At 39.7% G+C, this 21,935-nt stretch overlaps 9 non-coding genes across 9 annotated transcripts; all 9 read right to left on the bottom strand.

Moving 5' to 3' along the window:
• Positions 1–726: 726 nt before the first annotated feature.
• trnak-cuu lies at positions 727–799 on the bottom strand. Its single transcript has one exon. It is a non-coding gene; the product is annotated as a tRNA-Lys (tRNA).
• Positions 800–2,256: 1,457 nt separating this feature from the next.
• Positions 2,257–2,329, bottom strand: trnak-cuu. The gene has a single exon. It is a non-coding gene; the product is annotated as a tRNA-Lys (tRNA).
• A 1,457-nt stretch (positions 2,330–3,786) lies between these two features.
• On the bottom strand, positions 3,787–3,859 carry trnak-cuu. Its single transcript has one exon. It is a non-coding gene; the product is annotated as a tRNA-Lys (tRNA).
• Positions 3,860–5,318: 1,459 nt separating this feature from the next.
• trnak-cuu lies at positions 5,319–5,391 on the bottom strand. Its single transcript has one exon. It is a non-coding gene; the product is annotated as a tRNA-Lys (tRNA).
• Positions 5,392–6,848: 1,457 nt separating this feature from the next.
• trnak-cuu lies at positions 6,849–6,921 on the bottom strand. Its single transcript has one exon. It is a non-coding gene; the product is annotated as a tRNA-Lys (tRNA).
• Positions 6,922–8,378: 1,457 nt separating this feature from the next.
• On the bottom strand, positions 8,379–8,451 carry trnak-cuu. The gene has a single exon. It is a non-coding gene; the product is annotated as a tRNA-Lys (tRNA).
• Positions 8,452–9,910: 1,459 nt separating this feature from the next.
• Positions 9,911–9,983, bottom strand: trnak-cuu. The gene has a single exon. It is a non-coding gene; the product is annotated as a tRNA-Lys (tRNA).
• Positions 9,984–11,440: 1,457 nt separating this feature from the next.
• trnak-cuu lies at positions 11,441–11,513 on the bottom strand. Its single transcript has one exon. It is a non-coding gene; the product is annotated as a tRNA-Lys (tRNA).
• A 1,456-nt stretch (positions 11,514–12,969) lies between these two features.
• trnak-cuu lies at positions 12,970–13,042 on the bottom strand. The gene has a single exon. It is a non-coding gene; the product is annotated as a tRNA-Lys (tRNA).
• Positions 13,043–21,935: the final 8,893 nt, after the last annotated feature.

Genomic DNA, 21,935 nt, shown 5'->3' with positions numbered 1-21,935 from the left:
TTCTTAAGGAAGCGTCCTACAAATTCTGGCCCACGGCCTATAGGTGTCTAAGCTAGCAGCCTGCTAAATGTTCCGTGTATAACAGTAACTCAAGCTTTGAAAACACATATGCACTCATTACTTTTTAAAATGACTTAATTTATAATGAAATATCACAGATAACCTCCAAGAAGGGATGACCAATTAGGATATAATGTCTAAATTAATCTCCTAAGCGTGACAGAATAAGAGGCTCTCCTTTACTCCTACTTTCTTTTGCTAGCCTCTGCTTGCTAGTCTAGCACTAGCAGCCTGCTTAAAGCTCAGCGTAAAATACAGTACAATACGACTTTATTTATAAAGCACTTAAAAAGCCCAACAAGCTTTGATTCAATTTACCAGTCTGAAAATACGCTGAACACACACATATTGCGATACGGCAATGTGAGTTTATGTGGCAATGTGAGTTTATGTCTAGCAGTAAAGAAGGGTTCTCATCATCACGCCACGTTCACCGTATTGAAAAATCTGTCAGTGTGCATCAAAAAAAGAAAAAGAAAAACAATAAGCCCATAATAGGCTTTTTGCTATAACACAATGCAAAGACATTGTCTAAATTGTACAAGCACTTCAAATTACAGAATTGCACAAAGTGACAGCAGAATTACAGAAGGAAATGGGTTTTTACTCAAGAAGTAAGAGTCTCCCATACCTTGATGAAGAATGATAGCTTATATAAAGAGCATACGCCCAACGTGGGGCTCGAACCCACGACCCTGAGATTAAGAGTCTCATGCTCTACCGACTGAGCTAGCCGGGCAACTGCCGCAACTTCTTAAGGTACACCGATCCGGAGATAAGCAGAGAGAAATAACACGTGAACATGCTTTTCCATTCTATAAAGTCGCAAGCTAGGTCCTGTTACACGACAATGATTCAGGGGGCTTGAAAGGGCACCCGATTTTGCAATGCATTGTGGGATGCCGTCTCCACTTTGCGGGGAAACGGCTTTTGTTTACGTTTCTGATTTGAATGCTGCGCTCGGAGGGATAGATATGCAAAGTGCTTGAAAAATGGACCGTATTAAAGGGAAGAGCGATGGACTGTACGCAGACAAGCTAGTCCCTGCGCTCAAGGTTTGTTATCTCGAGAAAATCTCTAAGATCTGTGGGATTGATCCATATGAGCATGATAACCGGACAAAGGATTCACATGACCTGCTGCCGAATCACCACCATTGTCAGAAGCTGAGCTTGCTTTCTATCTCACCAATAAAGTTTGTTTTCATACTAGCGAATGATTCAGAAATGTCCGTGGACAAGGCCGCTTTGGGTGGGTCATGAAACTCCAAAGTTTTCGTCCTAAAGAGAAAACTTGTCATTTCTGAGCTACGAAAACAACACAGCTTCACCTTACTGTGCTCCACTTCTGTTTTGGTGTCTGCCAGATAAATTTGTTTAAAAAAATTTTAAGCCATATATCCACTCTGCATTTATGTTCAAAATTGGTAGGGTCTTATTGTTTATTTCTTTATGAACCAGGGAATATTCACAATGAATTGCCATTGCCATTCACTTTGTTTGCTATCCTTAGGTGTCTAAGCTAGCAGCCTGCTAAATGTTCCGTGTATAACAGTAACTTAAGCTTTGAAAACACATATGCACTCATTACTTTTTAAAATGACTTAATTTATAATGAAATATCACAGATAACCTCCAAGAAGGGATGACAATTTAGGATATAATGTCTAAATTAATCTCCTAAGCGTGACAGAATAAGAGGCTCTCCTTTACTCCTACTTTCTTTTGCTAGCCTCTGCTTGCTAGTCTAGCACTAGCAGCCTGCTTAAAGCTCAGCGTAAAATACAGTACAATACGACTTTATTTATAAAGCACTTAAAAAGCCCAACAAGCTTTGATTCAAATTTACCAGTCTGAAAATACGCTGAACACACACATATTGCGATACGGCAATGTGAGTTTATGTGGCAATGTGAGTTTATGTCTAGCAGTAAAGAAGGGTTCTCATCATCACGCCACGTTCACCGTATTGAAAAATCTGTCAGTGTGCATCAAAAAAAGAAAAAGAAAAACAATAAGCCCATAATAGGCTTTTTGCTATAACACAATGCAAAGACATTGTCTAAATTGTACAAGCACTTCAAATTACAGAATTGCACAAAGTGACAGCAGAATTACAGAAGGAAATGGGTTTTTACTCAAGAAGTAAGAGTCTCCCATACCTTGATGAAGAATGATAGCTTATATAAAGAGCATACGCCCAACGTGGGGCTCGAACCCACGACCCTGAGATTAAGAGTCTCATGCTCTACCGACTGAGCTAGCCGGGCAACTGCCGCAACTTCTTAAGGTACACCGATCCGGAGATAAGCAGAGAGAAATAACACGTGAACATGCTTTTCCATTCTATAAAGTCGCAAGCTAGGTCCTGTTACACGACAATGATTCAGGGGGCTTGAAAGGGCACCCGATTTTGCAATGCATTGTGGGATGCCGTCTCCACTTTGCGGGGAAACGGCTTTTGTTTACGTTTCTGATTTGAATGCTGCGCTCGGAGGGATAGATATGCAAAGTGCTTGAAAAATGGACCGTATTAAAGGGAAGAGCGATGGACTGTACGCAGACAAGCTAGTCCCTGCGCTCAAGGTTTGTTATCTCGAGAAAATCTCTAAGATCTGTGGGATTGATCCATATGAGCATGATAACCGGACAAAGGATTCACATGACCTGCTGCCGAATCACCACCATTGTCAGAAGCTGAGCTTGCTTTCTATCTCACCAATAAAGTTTGTTTTCATACTAGCGAATGATTCAGAAATGTCCGTGGACAAGGCCGCTTTGGGTGGGTCATGAAACTCCAAAGTTTTCGTCCTAAAGAGAAAACTTGTCATTTCTGAGCTACGAAAACAACACAGCTTCACCTTACTGTGCTCCACTTCTGTTTTGGTGTCTGCCAGATAAATTTGTTTAAAAAAATTTTAAGCCATATATCCACTCTGCATTTATGTTCAAAATTGGTAGGGTCTTATTGTTTATTTCTTTATGAACCAGGGAATATTCACAATGAATTGCCATTGCCATTCACTTTGTTTGCTATCCTTAGGTGTCTAAGCTAGCAGCCTGCTAAATGTTCCGTGTATAACAGTAACTTAAGCTTTGAAAACACATATGCACTCATTACTTTTTAAAATGACTTAATTTATAATGAAATATCACAGATAACCTCCAAGAAGGGATGACAATTTAGGATATAATGTCTAAATTAATCTCCTAAGCGTGACAGAATAAGAGGCTCTCCTTTACTCCTACTTTCTTTTGCTAGCCTCTGCTTGCTAGTCTAGCACTAGCAGCCTGCTTAAAGCTCAGCGTAAAATACAGTACAATACGACTTTATTTATAAAGCACTTAAAAAGCCCAACAAGCTTTGATTCAAATTTACCAGTCTGAAAATACGCTGAACACACACATATTGCGATACGGCAATGTGAGTTTATGTGGCAATGTGAGTTTATGTCTAGCAGTAAAGAAGGGTTCTCATCATCACGCCACGTTCACCGTATTGAAAAATCTGTCAGTGTGCATCAAAAAAAGAAAAAGAAAAACAATAAGCCCATAATAGGCTTTTTGCTATAACACAATGCAAAGACATTGTCTAAATTGTACAAGCACTTCAAATTACAGAATTGCACAAAGTGACAGCAGAATTACAGAAGGAAATGGGTTTTTACTCAAGAAGTAAGAGTCTCCCATACCTTGATGAAGAATGATAGCTTATATAAAGAGCATACGCCCAACGTGGGGCTCGAACCCACGACCCTGAGATTAAGAGTCTCATGCTCTACCGACTGAGCTAGCCGGGCAACTGCCGCAACTTCTTAAGGTACACCGATCCGGAGATAAGCAGAGAGAAATAACACGTGAACATGCTTTTCCATTCTATAAAGTCGCAAGCTAGGTCCTGTTACACGACAATGATTCAGGGGGCTTGAAAGGGCACCCGATTTTGCAATGCATTGTGGGATGCCGTCTCCACTTTGCGGGGAAACGGCTTTTGTTTACGTTTCTGATTTGAATGCTGCGCTCGGAGGGATAGATATGCAAAGTGCTTGAAAAATGGACCGTATTAAAGGGAAGAGCGATGGACTGTACGCAGACAAGCTAGTCCCTGCGCTCAAGGTTTGTTATCTCGAGAAAATCTCTAAGATCTGTGGGATTGATCCATATGAGCATGATAACCGGACAAAGGATTCACATGACCTGCTGCCGAATCACCACCATTGTCAGAAGCTGAGCTTGCTTTCTATCTCACCAATAAAGTTTGTTTTCATACTAGCGAATGATTCAGAAATGTCCGTGGACAAGGCCGCTTTGGGTGGGTCATGAAACTCCAAAGTTTTCGTCCTAAAGAGAAAACTTGTCATTTCTGAGCTACGAAAACAACACAGCTTCACCTTACTGTGCTCCACTTCTGTTTTGGTGTCTGCCAGATAAATTTGTTTAAAAAAATTTTAAGCCATATATCCACTCTGCATTTATGTTCAAAATTGGTAGGGTCTTATTGTTTATTTCTTTATGAACCAGGGAATATTCACAATGAATTGCCATTGCCATTCACTTTGTTTGCTATCCTTAGGTGTCTAAGCTAGCAGCCTGCTAAATGTTCCGTGTATAACAGTAACTCAAGCTTTGAAAACACATATGCACTCATTACTTTTTAAAATGACTTAATTTATAATGAAATATCACAGATAACCTCCAAGAAGGGATGACAATTTAGGATATAATGTCTAAATTAATCTCCTAAGCGTGACAGAATAAGAGGCTCTCCTTTACTCCTACTTTCTTTTGCTAGCCTCTGCTTGCTAGTCTAGCACTAGCAGCCTGCTTAAAGCTCAGCGTAAAATACAGTACAATACGACTTTATTTATAAAGCACTTAAAAAGCCCAACAAGCTTTGATTCAAATTTACCAGTCTGAAAATACGCTGAACACACACATATTGCGATACGGCAATGTGAGTTTATGTGGCAATGTGAGTTTATGTCTAGCAGTAAAGAAGGGTTCTCATCATCACGCCACGTTCACCGTATTGAAAAATCTGTCAGTGTGCATCAAAAAAAGAAAAAGAAAAACAATAAGCCCATAATAGGCTTTTTGCTATAACACAATGCAAAGACATTGTCTAAATTGTACAAGCACTTCAAATTACAGAATTGCACAAAGTGACAGCAGAATTACAGAAGGAAATGGGTTTTTACTCAAGAAGTAAGAGTCTCCCATACCTTGATGAAGAATGAATAGCATTATATAAGGAGCATACGCCCAACGTGGGGCTCGAACCCACGACCCTGAGATTAAGAGTCTCATGCTCTACCGACTGAGCTAGCCGGGCAACTGCCGCAACTTCTTAAGGTACACCGATCCGGAGATAAGCAGAGAGAAATAACACGTGAACATGCTTTTCCATTCTATGAAGTCGCAAGCTAGGTCCTGTTACACGACAATGATTCAGGGGGCTTGAAAGGGCACCCGATTTTGCAATGCATTGTGGGATGCCGTCTCCACTTTGCGGGGAAACGGCTTTTGTTTACGTTTCTGATTTGAATGCTGCGCTCGGAGGGATAGATATGCAAAGTGCTTGAAAAATGGACCGTATTAAAGGGAAGAGCGATGGACTGTACGCAGACAAGCTAGTCCCTGCGCTCAAGGTTTGTTATCTCGAGAAAATCTCTAAGATCTGTGGGATTGATCCATATGAGCATGATAACCGGACAAAGGATTCACATGACCTGCTGCCGAATCACCACCATTGTCAGAAGCTGAGCTTGCTTTCTATCTCACCAATAAAGTTTGTTTTCATACTAGCGAATGATTCAGAAATGTCCGTGGACAAGGCCGCTTTGGGTGGGTCATGAAACTCCAAAGTTTTCGTCCTAAAGAGAAAACTTGTCATTTCTGAGCTACGAAAACAACACAGCTTCACCTTACTGTGCTCCACTTCTGTTTTGGTGTCTGCCAGATAAATTTGTTTAAAAAAATTTTAAGCCATATATCCACTCTGCATTTATGTTCAAAATTGGTAGGGTCTTATTGTTTATTTCTTTATGAACCAGGGAATATTCACAATGAATTGCCATTGCCATTCACTTTGTTTGCTATCCTTAGGTGTCTAAGCTAGCAGCCTGCTAAATGTTCCGTGTATAACAGTAACTTAAGCTTTGAAAACACATATGCACTCATTACTTTTTAAAATGACTTAATTTATAATGAAATATCACAGATAACCTCCAAGAAGGGATGACAATTTAGGATATAATGTCTAAATTAATCTCCTAAGCGTGACAGAATAAGAGGCTCTCCTTTACTCCTACTTTCTTTTGCTAGCCTCTGCTTGCTAGTCTAGCACTAGCAGCCTGCTTAAAGCTCAGCGTAAAATACAGTACAATACGACTTTATTTATAAAGCACTTAAAAAGCCCAACAAGCTTTGATTCAAATTTACCAGTCTGAAAATACGCTGAACACACACATATTGCGATACGGCAATGTGAGTTTATGTGGCAATGTGAGTTTATGTCTAGCAGTAAAGAAGGGTTCTCATCATCACGCCACGTTCACCGTATTGAAAAATCTGTCAGTGTGCATCAAAAAAAGAAAAAGAAAAACAATAAGCCCATAATAGGCTTTTTGCTATAACACAATGCAAAGACATTGTCTAAATTGTACAAGCACTTCAAATTACAGAATTGCACAAAGTGACAGCAGAATTACAGAAGGAAATGGGTTTTTACTCAAGAAGTAAGAGTCTCCCATACCTTGATGAAGAATGAAAGCATATATCAGGAGCATACGCCCAACGTGGGGCTCGAACCCACGACCCTGAGATTAAGAGTCTCATGCTCTACCGACTGAGCTAGCCGGGCAACTGCCGCAACTTCTTAAGGTACACCGATCCGGAGATAAGCAGAGAGAAATAACACGTGAACATGCTTTTCCATTCTATGAAGTCGCAAGCTAGGTCCTGTTACACGACAATGATTCAGGGGGCTTGAAAGGGCACCCGATTTTGCAATGCATTGTGGGATGCCGTCTCCACTTTGCGGGGAAACGGCTTTTGTTTACGTTTCTGATTTGAATGCTGCGCTCGGAGGGATAGATATGCAAAGTGCTTGAAAAATGGACCGTATTAAAGGGAAGAGCGATGGACTGTACGCAGACAAGCTAGTCCCTGCGCTCAAGGTTTGTTATCTCGAGAAAATCTCTAAGATCTGTGGGATTGATCCATATGAGCATGATAACCGGACAAAGGATTCACATGACCTGCTGCCGAATCACCACCATTGTCAGAAGCTGAGCTTGCTTTCTATCTCACCAATAAAGTTTGTTTTCATACTAGCGAATGATTCAGAAATGTCCGTGGACAAGGCCGCTTTGGGTGGGTCATGAAACTCCAAAGTTTTCGTCCTAAAGAGAAAACTTGTCATTTCTGAGCTACGAAAACAACACAGCTTCACCTTACTGTGCTCCACTTCTGTTTTGGTGTCTGCCAGATAAATTTGTTTAAAAAAATTTTAAGCCATATATCCACTCTGCATTTATGTTCAAAATTGGTAGGGTCTTATTGTTTATTTCTTTATGAACCAGGGAATATTCACAATGAATTGCCATTGCCATTCACTTTGTTTGCTATCCTTAGGTGTCTAAGCTAGCAGCCTGCTAAATGTTCCGTGTATAACAGTAACTTAAGCTTTGAAAACACATATGCACTCATTACTTTTTAAAATGACTTAATTTATAATGAAATATCACAGATAACCTCCAAGAAGGGATGACAATTTAGGATATAATGTCTAAATTAATCTCCTAAGCGTGACAGAATAAGAGGCTCTCCTTTACTCCTACTTTCTTTTGCTAGCCTCTGCTTGCTAGTCTAGCACTAGCAGCCTGCTTAAAGCTCAGCGTAAAATACAGTACAATACGACTTTATTTATAAAGCACTTAAAAAGCCCAACAAGCTTTGATTCAAATTTACCAGTCTGAAAATACGCTGAACACACACATATTGCGATACGGCAATGTGAGTTTATGTGGCAATGTGAGTTTATGTCTAGCAGTAAAGAAGGGTTCTCATCATCACGCCACGTTCACCGTATTGAAAAATCTGTCAGTGTGCATCAAAAAAAGAAAAAGAAAAACAATAAGCCCATAATAGGCTTTTTGCTATAACACAATGCAAAGACATTGTCTAAATTGTACAAGCACTTCAAATTACAGAATTGCACAAAGTGACAGCAGAATTACAGAAGGAAATGGGTTTTTACTCAAGAAGTAAGAGTCTCCCATACCTTGATGAAGAATGAAAGCATATATCAGGAGCATACGCCCAACGTGGGGCTCGAACCCACGACCCTGAGATTAAGAGTCTCATGCTCTACCGACTGAGCTAGCCGGGCAACTGCCGCAACTTCTTAAGGTACACCGATCCGGAGATAAGCAGAGAGAAATAACACGTGAACATGCTTTTCCATTCTATAAAGTCGCAAGCTAGGTCCTGTTACACGACAATGATTCAGGGGGCTTGAAAGGGCACCCGATTTTGCAATGCATTGTGGGATGCCGTCTCCACTTTGCGGGGAAACGGCTTTTGTTTACGTTTCTGATTTGAATGCTGCGCTCGGAGGGATAGATATGCAAAGTGCTTGAAAAATGGACCGTATTAAAGGGAAGAGCGATGGACTGTACGCAGACAAGCTAGTCCCTGCGCTCAAGGTTTGTTATCTCGAGAAAATCTCTAAGATCTGTGGGATTGATCCATATGAGCATGATAACCGGACAAAGGATTCACATGACCTGCTGCCGAATCACCACCATTGTCAGAAGCTGAGCTTGCTTTCTATCTCACCAATAAAGTTTGTTTTCATACTAGCGAATGATTCAGAAATGTCCGTGGACAAGGCCGCTTTGGGTGGGTCATGAAACTCCAAAGTTTTCGTCCTAAAGAGAAAACTTGTCATTTCTGAGCTACGAAAACAACACAGCTTCACCTTACTGTGCTCCACTTCTGTTTTGGTGTCTGCCAGATAAATTTGTTTAAAAAAATTTTAAGCCATATATCCACTCTGCATTTATGTTCAAAATTGGTAGGGTCTTATTGTTTATTTCTTTATGAACCAGGGAATATTCACAATGAATTGCCATTGCCATTCACTTTGTTTGCTATCCTTAGGTGTCTAAGCTAGCAGCCTGCTAAATGTTCCGTGTATAACAGTAACTCAAGCTTTGAAAACACATATGCACTCATTACTTTTTAAAATGACTTAATTTATAATGAAATATCACAGATAACCTCCAAGAAGGGATGACAATTTAGGATATAATGTCTAAATTAATCTCCTAAGCGTGACAGAATAAGAGGCTCTCCTTTACTCCTACTTTCTTTTGCTAGCCTCTGCTTGCTAGTCTAGCACTAGCAGCCTGCTTAAAGCTCAGCGTAAAATACAGTACAATACGACTTTATTTATAAAGCACTTAAAAAGCCCAACAAGCTTTGATTCAAATTTACCAGTCTGAAAATACGCTGAACACACACACATATTGCGATACGGCAATGTGAGTTTATGTGGCAATGTGAGTTTATGTCTAGCAGTAAAGAAGGGTTCTCATCATCACGCCACGTTCACCGTATTGAAAAATCTGTCAGTGTGCATCAAAAAAAGAAAAAGAAAAACAATAAGCCCATAATAGGCTTTTTGCTATAACACAATGCAAAGACATTGTCTAAATTGTACAAGCACTTCAAATTACAGAATTGCACAAAGTGACAGCAGAATTACAGAAGGAAATGGGTTTTTACTCAAGAAGTAAGAGTCTCCCATACCTTGATGAAGAATGATAGCTTATATAAAGAGCATACGCCCAACGTGGGGCTCGAACCCACGACCCTGAGATTAAGAGTCTCATGCTCTACCGACTGAGCTAGCCGGGCAACTGCCGCAACTTCTTAAGGTACACCGATCCGGAGATAAGCAGAGAGAAATAACACGTGAACATGCTTTTCCATTCTATAAAGTCGCAAGCTAGGTCCTGTTACACGACAATGATTCAGGGGGCTTGAAAGGGCACCCGATTTTGCAATGCATTGTGGGATGCCGTCTCCACTTTGCGGGGAAACGGCTTTTGTTTACGTTTCTGATTTGAATGCTGCGCTCGGAGGGATAGATATGCAAAGTGCTTGAAAAATGGACCGTATTAAAGGGAAGAGCGATGGACTGTACGCAGACAAGCTAGTCCCTGCGCTCAAGGTTTGTTATCTCGAGAAAATCTCTAAGATCTGTGGGATTGATCCATATGAGCATGATAACCGGACAAAGGATTCACATGACCTGCTGCCGAATCACCACCATTGTCAGAAGCTGAGCTTGCTTTCTATCTCACCAATAAAGTTTGTTTTCATACTAGCGAATGATTCAGAAATGTCCGTGGACAAGGCCGCTTTGGGTGGGTCATGAAACTCCAAAGTTTTCGTCCTAAAGAGAAAACTTGTCATTTCTGAGCTACGAAAACAACACAGCTTCACCTTACTCTGCTCCACTTCTGTTTTGGTGTCTGCCAGATAAATTTGTTTAAAAAAATTTTAAGCCATATATCCACTCTGCATTTATGTTCAAAATTGGTAGGGTCTTATTGTTTATTTCTTTATGAACCAGGGAATATTCACAATGAATTGCCATTGCCATTCACTTTGTTTGCTATCCTTAGGTGTCTAAGCTAGCAGCCTGCTAAATGTTCCGTGTATAACAGTAACTTAAGCTTTGAAAACACATATGCACTCATTACTTTTTAAAATGACTTAATTTATAATGAAATATCACAGATAACCTCCAAGAAGGGATGACAATTTAGGATATAATGTCTAAATTAATCTCCTAAGCGTGACAGAATAAGAGGCTCTCCTTTACTCCTACTTTCTTTTGCTAGCCTCTGCTTGCTAGTCTAGCACTAGCAGCCTGCTTAAAGCTCAGCGTAAAATACAGTACAATACGACTTTATTTATAAAGCACTTAAAAAGCCCAACAAGCTTTGATTCAAATTTACCAGTCTGAAAATACGCTGAACACACACATATTGCGATACGGCAATGTGAGTTTATGTGGCAATGTGAGTTTATGTCTAGCAGTAAAGAAGGGTTCTCATCATCACGCCACGTTCACCGTATTGAAAAATCTGTCAGTGTGCATCAAAAAAAGAAAAAGAAAAACAATAAGCCCATAATAGGCTTTTTGCTATAACACAATGCAAAGACATTGTCTAAATTGTACAAGCACTTCAAATTACAGAATTGCACAAAGTGACAGCAGAATTACAGAAGGAAATGGGTTTTTACTCAAGAAGTAAGAGTCTCCCATACCTTGATGAAGAATGAAAGCATATATCAGGAGCATACGCCCAACGTGGGGCTCGAACCCACGACCCTGAGATTAAGAGTCTCATGCTCTACCGACTGAGCTAGCCGGGCAACTGCCGCAACTTCTTAAGGTACACCGATCCGGAGATAAGCAGAGAGAAATAACACGTGAACATGCTTTTCCATTCTATAAAGTCGCAAGCTAGGTCCTGTTACACGACAATGATTCAGGGGGCTTGAAAGGGCACCCGATTTTGCAATGCATTGTGGGATGCCGTCTCCACTTTGCGGGGAAACGGCTTTTGTTTACGTTTCTGATTTGAATGCTGCGCTCGGAGGGATAGATATGCAAAGTGCTTGAAAAATGGACCGTATTAAAGGGAAGAGCGATGGACTGTACGCAGACAAGCTAGTCCCTGCGCTCAAGGTTTGTTATCTCGAGAAAATCTCTAAGATCTGTGGGATTGATCCATATGAGCATGATAACCGGACAAAGGATTCACATGACCTGCTGCCGAATCACCACCATTGTCAGAAGCTGAGCTTGCTTTCTATCTCACCAATAAAGTTTGTTTTCATACTAGCGAATGATTCAGAAATGTCCGTGGACAAGGCCGCTTTGGGTGGGTCATGAAACTCCAAAGTTTTCGTCCTAAAGAGAAAACTTGTCATTTCTGAGCTACGAAAACAACACAGCTTCACCTTACTGTGCTCCACTTCTGTTTTGGTGTCTGCCAGATAAATTTGTTTAAAAAAATTTTAAGCCATATATCCACTCTGCATTTATGTTCAAAATTGGTAGGGTCTTATTGTTTATTTCTTTATGAACCAGGGAATATTCACAATGAATTGCCATTGCCATTCACTTTGTTTGCTATCCTTAGGTGTCTAAGCTAGCAGCCTGCTAAATGTTCCGTGTATAACAGTAACTCAAGCTTTGAAATCACATATGCACTCATTACTTTTTAAAATGACTTAATTTATAATGAAATATCACAGATAACCTCCAAGAAGGGATGACAATTTAGGATATAATGTCTAAATTAATCTCCTAAGCGTGACAGAATAAGAGGCTCTCCTTTACTCCTACTTTCTTTTGCTAGCCTCTGCTTGCTAGTCTAGCACTAGCAGCCTGCTTAAAGCTCAGCGTAAAATACAGTACAATACGACTTTATTTATAAAGCACTTAAAAAGCCCAACAAGCTTTGATTCAAATTTACCAGTCTGAAAATACGCTGAACACACACATATTGCGATACGGCAATGTGAGTTTATGTGGCAATGTGAGTTTATGTCTAGCAGTAAAGAAGGGTTCTCATCATCACGCCACGTTCACCGTATTGAAAAATCTGTCAGTGTGCATCAAAAAAAGAAAAAGAAAAACAATAAGCCCATAATAGGCTTTTGCTATAACACAATGCAAAGACATTGTCTAAATTGTACAAGCACTTCAAATTACAGAATTGCACAAAGTGACAGCAGAATTACAGAAGGAAATGGGTTTTTACTCAAGAAGTAAGAGTCTCCCATACCTTGATGAAGAATGATAGCTTATATAAAGAGCATACGCCCAACGTGGGGCTCGAACCCACGACCCTGAGATTAAGAGTCTCATGCTCTACCGACTGAGCTAGCCGGGCAACTGCCGCAACTTCTTAAGGTACACCGATCCGGAGATAAGCAGAGAGAAATAACACGTGAACATGCTTTTCCATTCTATAAAGTCGCAAGCTAGGTCCTGTTACACGACAATGATTCAGGGGGCTTGAAAGGGCACCCGATTTTGCAATGCATTGTGGGATGCCGTCTCCACTTTGCGGGGAAACGGCTTTTGTTTACGTTTCTGATTTGAATGCTGCGCTCGGAGGGATAGATATGCATAGTGCTTGAAAAATGGACCGTATTAAAGGGAAGAGCGATGGACTGTACGCAGACAAGCTAGTCCCTGCGCTCAAGGTTTGTTATCTCGAGAAAATCTCTAAGATCTGTGGGATTGATCCATATGAGCATGATAACCGGACAAAGGATTCACATGACCTGCTGCCGAATCACCACCATTGTCAGAAGCTGAGCTTGCTTTCTATCTCACCAATAAAGTTTGTTTTCATACTAGCGAATGATTCAGAAATGTCCGTGGACAAGGCCGCTTTGGGTGGGTCATGAAACTCCAAAGTTTTCGTCCTAAAGAGAAAACTTGTCATTTCTGAGCTACGAAAACAACACAGCTTCACCTTACTGTGCTCCACTTCTGTTTTGGTGTCTGCCAGATAAATTTGTTTAAAAAAATTTTAAGCCATATATCCACTCTGCATTTATGTTCAAAATTGGTAGGGTCTTATTGTTTATTTCTTTATGAACCAGGGAATATTCACAATGAATTGCCATTGCCATTCACTTTGTTTGCTATCCTTAGGTGTCTAAGCTAGCAGCCTGCTAAATGTTCCGTGTATAACAGTAACTCAAGCTTTGAAAACACATATGCACTCATTACTTTTTAAAATGACTTAATTTATAATGAAATATCACAGATAACCTCCAAGAAGGGATGACAATTTAGGATATAATGTCTAAATTAATCTCCTAAGCGTGACAGAATAAGAGGCTCTCCTTTACTCCTACTTTCTTTTGCTAGCCTCTGCTTGCTAGTCTAGCACTAGCAGCCTGCTTAAAGCTCAGCGTAAAATACAGTACAATACGACTTTATTTATAAAGCACTTAAAAAGCCCAACAAGCTTTGATTCAAATTTACCAGTCTGAAAATACGCTGAACACACACATATTGCGATACGGCAATGTGAGTTTATGTGGCAATGTGAGTTTATGTCTAGCAGTAAAGAAGGGTTCTGTTACTGTTTCACCGTGCCGTGTCTAAGGTGAAGCACCCTCGGTGGACCCAGTTCGTTTTACCCAGTCAGGCGACCCCCACTTACTTATTACCTTGAATGTAGGAAGCATAAAACAGACAAGTATGCTTTTAGTTATATTTTATCTAGGTAAAGACAGAGAAATAGTTACAGTCACACCAGCGCTGATGGGCCCCTGATCGGCAGGAGGCCTCGAGTGCTCATTACACAAACATTATAAAGGGATCTCGGGACACACCCATACAAGGGCGGTACACATCCAAACTGTGACATCAGCAGGGAAGCTGTGTCACCTCCAGGGTGGTATCTGATAGATATGTGCCAATCTTTTGGGTCAGTGCCATCTAAGTGTGCCATGCAGTTCTGGGATAAACAGCTCGTTCCACTTGACCTTGTTGATATCCTAACAGTCCCCCTGATGATGTGTCATTATGGCACATCACCAAAGATGATCAACCAGTGGAACGACAACTCTCAGTCTGTCCCTCTCCCAGAACAGTCGGTCATTCCGTCCAGTCCAAGCAATCCACGCACGTCAGCTTCCGGCTTCCAGAGTCCATCCATCTGTGATCTCCATGGCAGTCGATAGTGCGGTTCAGTCTCTGGGGTCACACAGTCTCTGCTGGTGTGACTGAAAAGCACTTTGTAAAAACAGTCCAGTTGTCCGTTAGCCCCCCCTGTTGGTGTGCCCCAAAGGCACATCACAACGAAAATAGTTCCAAGAAAAGGGCCGGACAAACCACAATGGAAACATCTTAGCATCAATCAGCATGAATACTTCATAATTTTTTACTCAAGCCCACAGTCCAAGCAAGCATTTTAACTACAATTTAGGGTTCAACTATTTGAGCTAGGCCTGTTTTAGGTTCCTATGCACACATTATTTTAAGTTTACTTTAGACTATATAAGCTAAAGGTGTACCTTAATCAAGGCCAAATTCGTCTACTCTACCCCCACCCCAAGAAACCTCCTACTCGGTCCTCCACTCTCCATTCCTATGGACAACGATCCATCGCCTTCATACCACACAAATCCAAGAGTACCAGTAGGGGGCATCAGAGGGCAGGCTGAGTCTTCATCACAAAAAACCATCTCTAAGAAATGCCAAAAAAGTGATGGAGCCCCAGTCAAGGGCACTCCCACTCTGGGCCAATCTGAGCGAGAAGACACCCTGTATTGAATCTAAAAATTAGCCTTACCAAGTAATTTATGGATCTGTGATAGCCATCAGATCCTGGTTCTCTATATAACAAAGCAAAAAGTTAGCAAGAACTGCAGGTCTTGGTGTGTGTGTCTGTAACAGAGAGTTTCCATTCTTAGTCATAAAGCCATAGCGATCAACATATTGCAACATCACAGTATAAACATCATAACACATAAAATCAAACATGGTGATGGAAGTCAGTGGAGAAGAGAAAGGAAAAAATCAGGTTTGTGATATAAAAAGAGTCTGTACGTCAATAACGCAAGTAAAAGAAACGTCAGGCCAGTCTGAGCACGTGGCAGACATGAATCTATTCGCGCATAAGTGGTCAGCTCAGTGTTCTTAGGCAACTGCTCCTTCATGGCAAACAGAAAGAAAAAACATAAAAAAATGATAGGTCTCTGGCATGTACTCCCAAACTTCTTAAGTCCTCTTCTTATTCCTCAGCATGGACAAAAACGATTTAGTTGGATGGTAATGAGTGTCCTGTCCTTTTTCAGGCAATAAGCATTTTATCCCCAGGAAAATGCTCTGTTGAGATGGTTGGCAGACACCAGGCCTTGTTTACTGTTGGATAACAGAAACAAGGTGTAATTAGTGTTCTTATCAAGACTCCCAATCCTTCTTTCATTTACCTTCTTCAAACACTTTCACATCCAGATATTTCCGTTCACAATTATTATGCTCTTAGCTTAACCTCCTTTACTGTAATCATTAGATCTTGCATTACTCTTATATAAAAGGAGAAATCTGAAAGTTCAACATTATCTGCAGCAGCATTTCTCTATAATTCCTAATCAAAATTTCCCCCTGTGTGTCTCACCTTACAGTGTCCAACAGCTGAAAATTCTCTGCAACAGAAATTTATCATCATATGTTTCATGGCTACTGTGACACGGTTCATCTCAATTTATCTAGCACACAAGGAATTGTATTAAAACCTTTCAGAAACTTCTTACTGAACCAGCTCCAAAATACTTCACATTTTTCTAAAAAGTCCAACAGAAAAACCCTTAAGTTTGTAAAAGAAAGCTCCACTATATATATTTGCAGAATAATGTTGTGATGTTAATAAGAAGCAGCCCTATGTACTTCTTGTCTTATTTTGAAAAACTCAGCTAAGAGAAAGGAAGTGTGTGCATGCCCCTCGCCCACACGGAGTTGTGATTGGTTGCTATTCAGGAAGTGGGTGTAGCCCAGGGCGGAGACAGGAAGTAGTTCTGTGAATCACTTTCAGCTTGACGTGCATCAACCCAAAAGACTTGTAGTTGAATGCGCCCTCCACCTGAAGCGAAGAGCAATTCTAACCCCATTAATTCTTGATTTTTTTTTTAATCCCTTCTGCTTGTTTTAACAGACAGCTTTTGTAAGCGACCCTGGTTTTTATCTTATGTCCCCCTGTTTGAATCTTGTTTGAAACAAACCTTTAAACTGTAGTATGCTGTGAGCAGTAACTCATTGTTGCTTATTAAACACATCGCCCCCTGACCATGTAAGTAGCTCCATACTGCTCTAGGTCTTTAAACCTTTTTCAGTCATTCAACATTAGTTTAATTGATAATACATCCAAGCATAATTATATCCCCAAGTAAATCAACCCTTTAACAAGTATCTAGTTCTTGTTCTCATGTGTTTAGTTTATCCTTGAAAAACTTTAAGCAGACATTACTCCGAGTCATTTTCTTACATTATTATTCATTTATTATTATTACCTTTGTGATCTTATATCCTTATTTTATGTTTGCACCGTCTTGTCCCAGCAGATTAAAAATTCTCATTCTAGAATTTGCTTGGTTTATTGTTTCCTCAATCACTGTCTGTCGTAATTATTGAAGAAATTGTGCAGTTCCTTTAAACCCTCTTAAATATTGACCACCCATTGGTAAATGATCAGCTTTAAGTTTTGCCCCTCTTTTAATTCTTTGTTTAGCCTTAGTATCTGCACCTTAAATTGACGAATAGTGGAATTCTTTGTATAAACACTTCTCTATGTCCGTATTTGTTTTGGCCTCTATAATTTTGTTTTTTGCATTTTAAGTGTGAACCTGGTCAGGATAGAGAAAGTCATCTCCGATGCTCCTTTTGGCAACCCCAGCAAACCCAAACATAAAATTGTTCACAGTCAGTGTTAGGTTACAGGTAATCCCTGTGGGAACACGACGTCGTCTCCTCTGTTCAACCTGGTTTCAAGCGCCTGGGTCATCGAAACACTCCACCACCTGCGACAAATCTCTGACATTTTCAAACCACAGCAGCCATTCCTGGGTGTCCCACACCCCCTGTCTGTGAAATGTCCCCTTGTCGTAAGCCCAGGCTTTCAGTTTCTCTCCTGTTAAGTGTCCCCCTTTAGAGCCCATTTACCCCACAGTGTTCAAGAGTGTGTTCTAGGTGCGTTTCCTGAACGCCAACCTCTCCATGTCATGTTCGTGAAACCTTGTAGTTGAATTCCATCACCTGTGAAGCAAAGCAGTCATGCATAGTTCTTTTCAAGATTTTCTTTATCACAGCAGGAGTGTCACTGTCTGATGCCATTGCAGCTCTGATGTTCCTCAGAGCCAACCTTCATGCATTGATATCATGTTGGAGCTGTTATCCTCATCTTGTGTCCAGGAGTCGCTTCTGCTGTCCTGACCAGATACCAAACGTCCAACTAATCTAATTGATCTCATTACTTTTCTGCATGTACAAGAGGACGATCGTTAGATTATCCTGGTCTAAAAGACCACTAGGTTAATAGGTGGCTAAACTACGTTTATGCGGGTTTATTTCTTCTGGATGTTTTAACATTTAGTTAAAGAACAATTATTGTGCTATTTTGTGTTCAAACAGATAGTTGTTAAGTCTCCTCACACCTTTTAGGTAACTGCGTACAATTCCAAACTATTTACACTGGTGCTTTAATCCCTAATTTACCCAAGTTATTTATTAGAATAAGGCATTATTCTAAACTTGCAGTTTTATCCATTCAAGTCCTTAACCTTTGTGTTGCTTTACATCCTAATAATTAATTTCTTAGTTGCGCCTCTGCTTACTTTAAGATACCCAGTAAATGTTGTGCTCACAATTTATCCTTCGGTTGAACAAGGTTAAAAAGGTTTAGAGTTTATTCTGCTTATATTGAAAAATTAGCTTGCTCACTCGTTAGGTCATTCGTTTATGCTATTAACTGTTGCTGTAATGCCTACTTTAACTTTTTCGCCCACTAGTTTTGTCATGATCATAATTATCGCCCATTGATGTAATAGCATACATTGTTCTTATCCACTTTCCTTTTACGTTTAAACGGCCCCTCTATGTAATCCCCAATAAGTTGTCAAACCTTTTAGGTTTAGCATAATTACTTAAGCTGCTCTATGCTCTCATCCCGTAACTTAATATTTTGGTGCAAAATGGATGTCTTTTAGCGGTTCCCCCTATTTCTTCTCATGCATGATGTATTTTATGAAGCTTATTGTATCTTAAAGGTGCCTCTTTGAATCTACTTCAAAACCCCTTGTGGGGTTAATAAAATTCCAAAACATATTTATATGTATTTTAAATGATTTAAATAAAAACCTTGTTAGAAAAGTAAAAGAAAATCCTTCTTATCAGCGGCCCAAAATCTCTACCAGCTTTGTTTCCAGACCAGTACCACTTGTCCGAATGCGTTTGACCCTCTTATCGCTCGCTAATAACAGCTCTGACTTAAAACAATTAACATTCTAGGGGTTTAATAATAATCTTGATTGCTTTTAATCTGAAAGTTTTCTTCTAAGCGCATACGCCAATGTGTATGTTTCTAATGTGTGTTTCGTGTTTTAATTATGTGCAGGAAAATCTGATGTGAAATGCAGAAGGGGTGTCTGCCAACTCATCTTTGTTTCGTGTTGCGGTCCATTGAAGGTTATCCGATGCCTCCGTCTTTGCCCCCGCAATTAGTTGTCCATTTTCAGTCCTCATGTCTCAGTTCAGTACCACAACATCGTTCCAGGACGAGCATTGTCCATGAATCTTCTTTCTCCAACCGTTGTGTCTGAAACCACAAGGAATTCTGCCAGCATTTTGCCAATATGGATTTTGTCCAAAATCAAATTGTCTAATAAAAGAATTGTCTATCTTCATCCGTAGTGTAGTGTAAATAAGTTGAAAAGAAAAAAAAAATCAAAACAAAAATTACAAGAAAACTGTCTCAAAACAAAATCAACCACATCGTTCCCTCTAAAACAAAATTATTCTTGAAGTTTTTCACCTTTACCCCAGATCTTGATCCCTTAAAAATTTATCCAAGCAAAATATTTTACAGACAGTTCAACCTCTTTGTATAAGTTCATTAATAAAAAACATTTCTCTTAACCCTGTAGCATCACATTCCCCATTAAACCTCTATGCAGCTTCTGCAAAAATTACTGATTTTTTTTTTTTTTTTTTTTTTCTCTAAATTTGATTAAAAACTGGATTAGGCAGGAGTCAAGTACATCACCTTTTTCTCCGTCCTCTGGACCACTGTGGCACCGCTTGGTACTAACTTGTCTCTGAGAATGCCTAAAAAGAGACTAAAATCTCTCCGTTAGCACATTCCAATTATATATGACCAGGTTTCCTTGCAAGGAAAAGCAGAGAACAGGATAGAAATGTTAATGTGAGTCAGTGGAGAGTGGAACAGTTGGAAGAGGTACATGAACAATTTCCAAAGCCACCTTCTTACCGCTAGAAGGATACTGAATACTGAATTGTACTTTATAACTAAATTTGCCTTGCCTTGCCAAGAAGGTCTCAATATTACCTGTCATAAGTTTGTTAAACTTAGCATAATTTAGTCACTTTTGTCAATCCCTGCACGTCCATTTTAGATCATGACTTCTTACCATACGGCCTGAAAGAGCTCACTTTCCAGAGACTTCTGTTGGAACAAGGTGGCTTTACAGTTTCATCTCACATCATCTGAAAGAAGGAACTCAGAGAAAAACAATCCTGTTAGTGTATTAGGTGACAAAAGAAAACCTGGTCTTTCTAGGGTCTTGGTTCTTAACGTGATGTGTCTAAGTTCTTGGTTGGTCCAGGGGAGGTAGGAATCTCTTGTTCCTTTTCTTCCAGCGTTTTTGTATTAATACTTCTCCTTTTCTTAAATTATCTGCCGAACAACCTTAAATGTTGTCACTTTTTTGCCGCTGGTGATGTAAAAATTAAAGCAAAGGAATCATTTAACAAAGAAATAATCAAAATACACAAAATAATAAAAACCCGAAAGTAAAAAGTCTCCCAAAGCGTGCATTATGTGTGTTCCAATATCTTATAGCATTCTTTTGATTTCTTTCTAGCTCTTTCGATCATGCAAACTTAGTTATTAATGCTTTTCAATCTTAAATGGTCAAGGGTGAAACTTTAAAGCAACCATTTTCTCTTTCAGGCTTTTGAGCTTCTAGTGTTTTTCTATACATGATAAGAGTTTTCCCCGTAATTCAGCACATTGAGAAAGCTACCCAAAAACAAAGAGATTAGAAGTAGAATCTAACTCTTCACAAGCTGGCTTTATTTCATTCTTTCCCTCTGACATAGTTTTCGTGCCCCCAGGCTAGAACACACAGACCCAGCCTTGCCATAACATTCAGATGTTTACATCATGGTCAGATTTGTTTATCATATCTTTTGTCCTGTTTCAGGTTAAACTGACCCTCTGAGGCTTGCCTCTGCTCAGCATAACTAATAACATCAGATGCTTTTGTAACCGATGACATGCTTAATGTGGCCTTGTGATATCTTGACACTTCTCAAAATTTCTCATTAGCTGCATTCAAATCCCCAGTAAAAAGAAAATAAAATAAATTAATACAGAACCCTTAGAAAAGCAACCATATTTAGTCCCATACAGTTTGTTTAAAGCACAGTTTGTCTCATCTATTTAAATCAAAAATCATGTATATCTTAGTGCTCTTAAATTCTTCTTTTTAGGCAGCTGTAAAATCCTTTTCTCCCAAACATTCTCCCATATGCTCCCCATATGCTGTTTGCCATTTTATTAATGTTCTAAAATTACAATATAAAAGCTTTTACTCTGTTATTATTTCAGCTGTCATGAATTCATTGACAAACACAAGCCAAACGCAATCTAATAGCATAACTGAATACAGCCCTAACGCCTCTGGTTGCTGTACTGCATATTTAGCTCCAAACAACAAAAACTTTTATCCCCAGTCCCAAGTATTTCTTACAGCCCTGGGATATTTTCTGTTTGAGACACGTTAGCATCTCTCAGTGTAACAATTTAATTTGGCCGGATGTTTAATGTGTGAAGAAAACAAACTGTTATTGAAATCTCTCTTTACCTTTCTTCAGCTTTTAGTTAACGTAGTTCATGATTAAAAACGTCATTTGAATTACGGAGCTGCAGTTCTCCCAAAACAAATGAACATTCTGAAACCATGAACATCACACAGACGAACGTTTAGTTACATACGATACACAAATACATACATTTACATACAAAG

The sequence above is a fragment of the Fundulus heteroclitus genome, unplaced genomic scaffold (genome assembly GCF_011125445.2).
Source record: "Fundulus heteroclitus isolate FHET01 unplaced genomic scaffold, MU-UCD_Fhet_4.1 scaffold_836, whole genome shotgun sequence".
Lineage (NCBI taxonomy): Eukaryota > Metazoa > Chordata > Actinopteri > Cyprinodontiformes > Fundulidae > Fundulus > Fundulus heteroclitus.
The sequence above is the reverse complement of the archived record's forward strand: the minus strand, read 5'-3'. Positions and strand labels throughout refer to the sequence as shown.